Source organism: Podarcis melisellensis (genome assembly GCF_964234715.1).
Source record: "Podarcis melisellensis genome assembly, chromosome: 6".
Lineage (NCBI taxonomy): Eukaryota > Metazoa > Chordata > Lepidosauria > Squamata > Lacertidae > Podarcis > Podarcis melisellensis.
The window spans coordinates 49870323-49877225 of NC_138538.1; the positions used below are offsets into that span (position 1 = coordinate 49870323).

Genomic DNA, 6903 nt, shown 5'->3' on the forward strand with positions numbered 1-6903 from the left:
AAATCAATTATAGCATTTGGGGCTTTTCAGTTTAGAAAAAATGTGAGAAAAAGGAGACTTGATAGAGGTGTATAACTTTATTTGTGGCACGGAAAAAAAAGGAAAGTGAATAGGCAAAAGATAATATTAGTAGGACTGGTCCAATACATTTTGCCACCTGAGGCAAACCACAAAATGGTGTGCCCCACCCGGCCAGGGAATAAAGAAAGAGTGAAGAGCTACATCAGCAACCAGAGGGAAAATCAAATCAGCCTTACCCAATGGTTGAACTGGGACTCAAAGGCCACGGGAGGTGGGGGGGGACCACTCTGAACCATGCAGGGTGAGTGCAGAGCCTAAGAGACCCCAGAAGGCAGCCCCAACCATTTCCCCCTTAGGGGTGGGAGGAGACCAGCAGTGCCTCCTATTGCCAACACGCCACTTTGGAAGCGGCCTGGCAGAGGGCTGCTGAGGAGACGGCAGGTGCAGCCTCCAAGGAGTGTGCTGCCACCCCCCTCTGTGGATCCTGCCACCTGAGGTGGTTGCCTCACCTGGCCGCATAAGTGAGCCTGCCCTGAATATTAGAACCCAGTTGCTGGGAATCACAAGTGGGGAGAGAGCTGTTGCACTCAGGTATCCCAAAGGTATCTGGTTGGCTCCTGTGAAAACAGATGCTGGACTAGGTGAGCCTTTGGTCTGAGCTGGTAGAGCTCTTATTATGTGTTTAGAAAAGATGCACAAGTAACATAGGCAACATACTTTTGTTTCTTGCTCCATTTTGTTTCCATAACCATCATGTGCTTTCATATAATGGCCTCAGCCTTAGCCTTAGACCAGGGGCCAGCAAGGTTTATCTTGCCTGGGCCGGATTGGTCCCACGGAGATCCCTCTGTGGGCCGGATCATGTACACACGTGAGCGCACACGCCCATGATTTTTGGCGTCTGCATATATACAGATGTGATTTTCGGTGTCTGCGCATGCGCAGACGCGATTTTCGGCGCCACGGAAGTGAGTCGCCGCGCTGCGCCGGTTTAGAGCAGTGCAAGAGCAGGCGGCTCAGTTCAGAGGTGGCTCGTGGACTGGTCAAACAACCTCTGTGGGCCACTTCCGGCCCATGGGCCTTAGGTTGCTGACCCCTGCCTTAGACTATCCAGGGCTTCTGCACTTTTATGCAGAAGAGAAGAGGGTATTTCAGTAGGTGTAGCTTACCATGCAAACTTACATTTAATTAAAGTTGATTAACATGAACTATTGTGGATGTAGGATCATCTTTTTCATCTTTCACCTGGTCACCTTGCTCAGCCTATAGCAACCAAACAGCAGTCCAGAAGCTACTAGCTGAATTCAGATCAGATGCATTTAGCCTTGCTATCAAACTAGATTGGTTTATTGTGCTCTGTTGTACTTAGGATGTTGAGTGATCCCCACTGCCATGTGTGCATAAGGTCTGACTAGGAGGATGTGAGCCAGCCCTTTGCTTCCATCATTGTTTCTGTCTCTGACTGCCAGACCAGACTTTAATAGGTTCGTTCATACCACAGAACGCCAATCTAGAATGGTAAGGTGTTTTTATTAGGCAGTCCTCTATTTGAAAGATGAAGAACCATAAAAAGGGAGAGCAGGGACACTGAAATTGCCCATGGACATTAGCACCTAATGTCAGCAGACTAAGCAGGCACCCAAGTGACTTGGTCAAATTCTTGTCTGCTATAGCAAAATGTATTGCATTTTGATTCAAATTATAGCAATTATTTATAAAATCTCCATCTCTACTTGTAAAGTAGCATATGGAAATTTTATATAAATTTCCATATGCTACTATATATATCTGTGTCCTTCTTTTAGGTGATTCATTTGCTTTTTTCAGTGATGTGTATGTGGCTGCCATACATTCCTCTATACCTATCTGTCAACAGAAGCTATTTAGATTCTATTTGCCTTTCTTTCCTGTGTTGCTTCTGGACGAAAGGTGAGATGTCAGTGCCCTGGACAGAACAGTTCCTAGTTGCGAGATAGAGAATCTGCAGTACAGTATGGGAGCTAGTTCAAGTTTGGTGGCACCTTTTTCACGCTGTCCTTCTGTTGCAACTCCTGCTTTCCAGAATTTGTCAGCTGTGGCTGTAAAGTTGAGTATAACAACAGACCTAGTTAAAGAAAGGTTGCTAGGCTATGTGATGACTCAAACCTGAGCTGGCAGAACAGGTCTTGGGCTGGTACCACTCACTTGCCCATGCATGTGAGGGAGCAGTGAGTGGCCCCAATCCCTGCCTCTCCCAGGACCTGAGCTACCTTTAACTTCCCTTTCTCCTTTCCTGCATGAAACCCTAGCGCTTGGGCTAGGCCTGGGCCAGACCATCTAAGTCAAGCAGACCATGATCCCTAGTGGGCTCAGGGGGGAAACCCACGTCCATGATTCCCTGGATCTGATGCCTTCAAAGCAATGTGATGAATGAGATATGTTCTAACAGCTTTGCAACATATAGCCAACTTCCAAGAGCTGCTATATTTTTCCAGAGTTGCACAGAGTTGATCAAGCACTATTAACTATGTAATTCTAAACATGCCTACTCAAGAATAAACCACACTGAGTTCAATAGGACTGACTCTAACGTAATTGTGTTTAGGACTGCAGCGAAAGAGATCGACTGTAGCTCAGTTCAGACTGGAATTTAGAGCCAAACAGAACAAAATGTATATAGAATTCTAGAATTACTTTAGTGGTTAGACTTTAAACATTCACAATTTAAGAAAGTGGCCAGAAAAAGTACAAAATGCCTGGTCTGGTTTTGCTGATTTTGCTGCCAGCGTGGTTTAGAAGTGGGAAATGTTATATTGATGTTAATATGTAGTTAATGGAGGGATAGTGTACCAAAGGGGTCGAAATCAGGGAAAGAAGAAAAACCTATTCTTTGAATTTTCAGTTGTTGGCAAGTTTGTCTCTGCCAGTTAGTTCTTTTTAGAAATCTCAACTTATTCGTACCAATTTCTCTACACTGCCAGTTACGTAACAGAACCCAATGCAAGTTCACACTATTGTGTAACATGGACCTACCGAACTGGACCACATACAAAGCATAGAGCATTATCAGTTATTAATATCTGCAGTCCCAGCAACTACCTAGCTGCTTGCTGCAGTCTTATTCAATGTCCGGTATACCCAGTCCCTTAGGAAAATAAATGAACAACAGCTCATAAGGAGGGTTCTCTCCTTTTTCTTCATGCTGGTCTCCGACTTGGTTTGCTCATGCCATGCTCTTTTCCATATTCCCTTGTCTCTACTGAAATGTATTTAATATTCAGATACATTTGTTGTCTTTGACAGCAGCACTCATGCACAGTCAGACCAGGAAACTGGAACAAGAATGACCAGATTGTATCTTAAAACTGGTTATTTTCCAATTAGAAAGCAAGACCCAGTAATTAACTCAGAGAGAAATTAACCTAAGGATGGAAATTATGCTCCTGCTACAAAACATACATCAGATAGTCAACATGTAGGAACATAGAACAGATGTTTCTGTATAAATAGGACTATAGAACAGAAGTTTCTCTAGGTTCTACTAGCGGGGAGTGCCCTGTGCTTCCCAGGAATTTGTAGAAATGAAAAAAATAGTCTGATTTTTGAACAGTGTAATTTGTGAGTTTGGACCATCTTGGGAGTTTCTACCATCTTGATTCAAAATGGTGTCTGGCATCCAAATGTTGATGAAGTTCCCCACCCCCCACCTTAGAAACCCTTGTGCCACGTTTGGTAATGATATCTCAAGAGGCAGCCAAACCTATGCCAAAAAACGAGCAGTCACACCAAAGTGATAGTTCATTCTATCTTGTTCCAAAATGGTACCTGGGATCCCAACATCAATGAAAACTGCCTCCCCCACCTCAGGAAGCATTGTGCCGAGTTTGGCAATGGTGGCCAAACCTATAGAGAACAGATGGACAGACGGAAGAACCACTTTCCAATATATATAATACATTTTTTACTTCTGTACACTACTTAGGTATTCCCTGAATGTTTATAAGTTCTGAAATAAGTAAAATGAATGAATGAGGCGTGCATGCCAGGAGTTAAAAAGGCAGAACCGGAGGCAGCACTTCAGGGAATCATGCAGCTGCATGCCAGCAGTCAAGATGGCGGAAGCAGCAGCAGCACTGGCCCCGATGACATCCGTGGAAGTGCGGCACCCAGTTCCCTGCCCTTGCCTGGCTCAGAGCTTCTCCAGCAGGGCGGGCAAGTGGGACAAGGACCTGGGGGCCCCAGGGAACACCATCACCACTAACCCAGGATACATGAGAGGCCATGGAACATACCAGGGAGAGGAGAAGCTCATTCCCTCTGTGGCTGGTGTTGTGGACAGGGTGAACAAGCTGGTCTGTGTGAAAACTTTGAAAACGAGATACAATGGCGAAGTCAGTGATATTGTGGTTGGACGAATCACAGTGGTTCATCAGAAACAGTGGAAAGTCGAGACCAATTCCAGGCTGGATTCTGTCTTGCTCCTTTCATCCGTGAATCTTCCAGGAGGGGAGCTGAGGCGGAGATCAGCAGAGGATGAACTGGCAATGCGAGATTACCTGCAGGAAGGGGACCTTATCAGTGCAGAAGTCCAAGTGGTGATCTCTGATGGGGCTGTATCGCTGCACACACGGAGTCTGAAATACAGAAAGCTCGGCTAAGGTGTCTCATCCAGGTGTCCCCTTCCCTCGTGAAGCAGCAGAAGACCCATTTCTATGATTTTAATTGTGGGGCTTCCGTTATCCTAGGCAACAATGGGTTCATCTGGATCTACCCAATACTCAAACAGAAGAATGAGGAGACTGGGGCATTCGTCACGAACCTAGAGCCAGTGCCCTTGCCTGACCGTGAAGTGATTTCCCGACTCCGGAACTGCGTTGTGGCTCTGGCAGAGCAGAAACTGATGCTCTATGACACCAGCATCCTCTACTGCTACGAGGCCTCCCTTTCTCCTGAGATCAAGGACCTTCTCAAGCCAGAGGTGATGGAGAAGATTGTGCTGAAGACGTGTCAGAGACTGCTGGAACTGGAGGGGTGTTTGGAGAGGAAAAGTGGTGAGGCAGTGATGGTCCTTTCCTTTCAGGGATCTAGCCTCCCCAAGGTTCTTTTTTCCAGTGTGAGATTTCATTACAAATCCCATACCGAATAGAAAAAGGGGAACTGTGGAAGTGATGAGAACTTTTGCTTTAATAATCTTGGTATCCTTTGTTAACCTGTGGCCTTCCCAATGAGTCTGGACTACAGTTTTCACACACCCCCAACCACCAGCTGTACTACCTGCAGGGGCTGATAAGTTGGGTTCCAGCAGGATAGGAGTCCAACAGCTTCTCAATGGCTACTGCTTCCTCAGCCCCTGACCTAGCCGAAATGCAGCATCACAATCCTCTACATGTCGTCAGCATTGTAAAAAGCATCTATGATACTGTGGATGCTTCAAGCTATGTGTGCGCATGCAGGGGGGGGATTCTTTCTTTCTTCGTTTCTTTTTTTTTACTGGAGATATTTCAATAAACTTTAGTTGTTAAAAAATAATAATGAATGAATGAATGACGTAAGGGTAAAGATATCCCAGATGGGGATAACTTCTAGTATTGAGCTGCTATGGGGTGGGGTGGTAGTGGTGGTGCATCAGATTAACCCATCTCATCTGTCTCTTTTCAGCCACTCTTTTCATTCTTTTCAGTACTTTCACGTTCCGAACTCCAGGGCCTGGGCAGGCCTAGGCAGGCTGGGTCATCCTCTTATATACCTGCTGGGATTGACAAGGCATCTGACTCTCACCTGAATCTCATAGCTCTCCTGTAGCTGCCTCTGATTAGTTATCATTAACTCTTTGGGGGAAATAATTAGCATCATACGTCATGTGCATGGAAGTTGCCAAACCAATTAACCAACTAGAAGGATTACTGTTAATAGCACCAGTTTTCATATAACTTGATATTGCTGGATAGTTTTGATGCAAAAGCATTTTTAGTTTGTTGTTGGGAACTTCAAGGTCCCTGCTCTCCCTACTTATGCTCTTTGTACTGGACCTGGAGACTCCAACAGAGAGCATTCCATGTCAAGAAAAAGGGCAAGCGGGCACTCTATCAAATGACAGGGCAGGAGTTACACGGAGCAGGGCCTTTTCACTGGTGGTGCCCATTGTATGCCTCACTCTTCCAAGACTAGCTCTCTTTTGGCCTGTATTTTGGAGCTTTATAATTTAGGAAGACTTTGGAAGAACTGGTTGACAAGTCTTATCAGTTGCTGACGTATGAGCGGATTTTACTTGCTGCTATTCTGTGCTTCTGGTGCTCCAGGGTTTACACCAGCATAATAGAGTTGGCCAGGATGCCAGAAGGGATACAATTTATGAGCTTTCTCCATTATCTGCACAGCAGGGGGTGTTCAGTCAACAGTGCAAAGGCTGAGCTGAAGCATTCCCTGCTGGTTACATGCTTTCAGCAATAGGGGGTTTGGTGGTACCAAATTGGTTAGCTTTCAGATTCTAGAGCTCCCTATTGGTGGCTCTTAGGTAATTCACAAAATACAAAGTCCATTAATAAAACACTGTTCATTCATAAAGCAGTAACATTGCTACATATTAGGTGTATATTTCAGCGGTTGAACGTACAAGTTTATGGCCATGCGTAGTGCTTATGTGACTGTGAATAAAAGGTGGCTGGGCTCATTGTCTCAGGGTTTTGGGGGGAAGAGGTGACAAAACTGATTTCCAATAAATGCCCCCCTTTATTTCCATAACAAGTCCTTGAGTCTGTACTCTGAATGGTGACGCCAGGGACCTAGAAGGTGCAGGGCTTGTCAGTTCAACCCCTGCACAGTCTCATCAGGGCTGACCTTAAGGCAATTGGAGCAACTGGGCCAAATTGGGCCCTGCAGACCCCTCCTAAGGGGGCCCCTGCA

The 6903-nt window shown here is 45.6% G+C and overlaps 1 pseudogene across 1 annotated transcript; it reads left to right on the forward strand.

Moving 5' to 3' along the window:
• Window positions 1-4112: 4112 nt before the first annotated feature.
• Window positions 4113-5146, forward strand: LOC309372185 (exosome complex component RRP4 pseudogene; annotated as a pseudogene). The gene has a single exon. The product of its transcript is annotated as an exosome complex component RRP4 pseudogene (transcript).
• Window positions 5147-6903: the final 1757 nt, after the last annotated feature.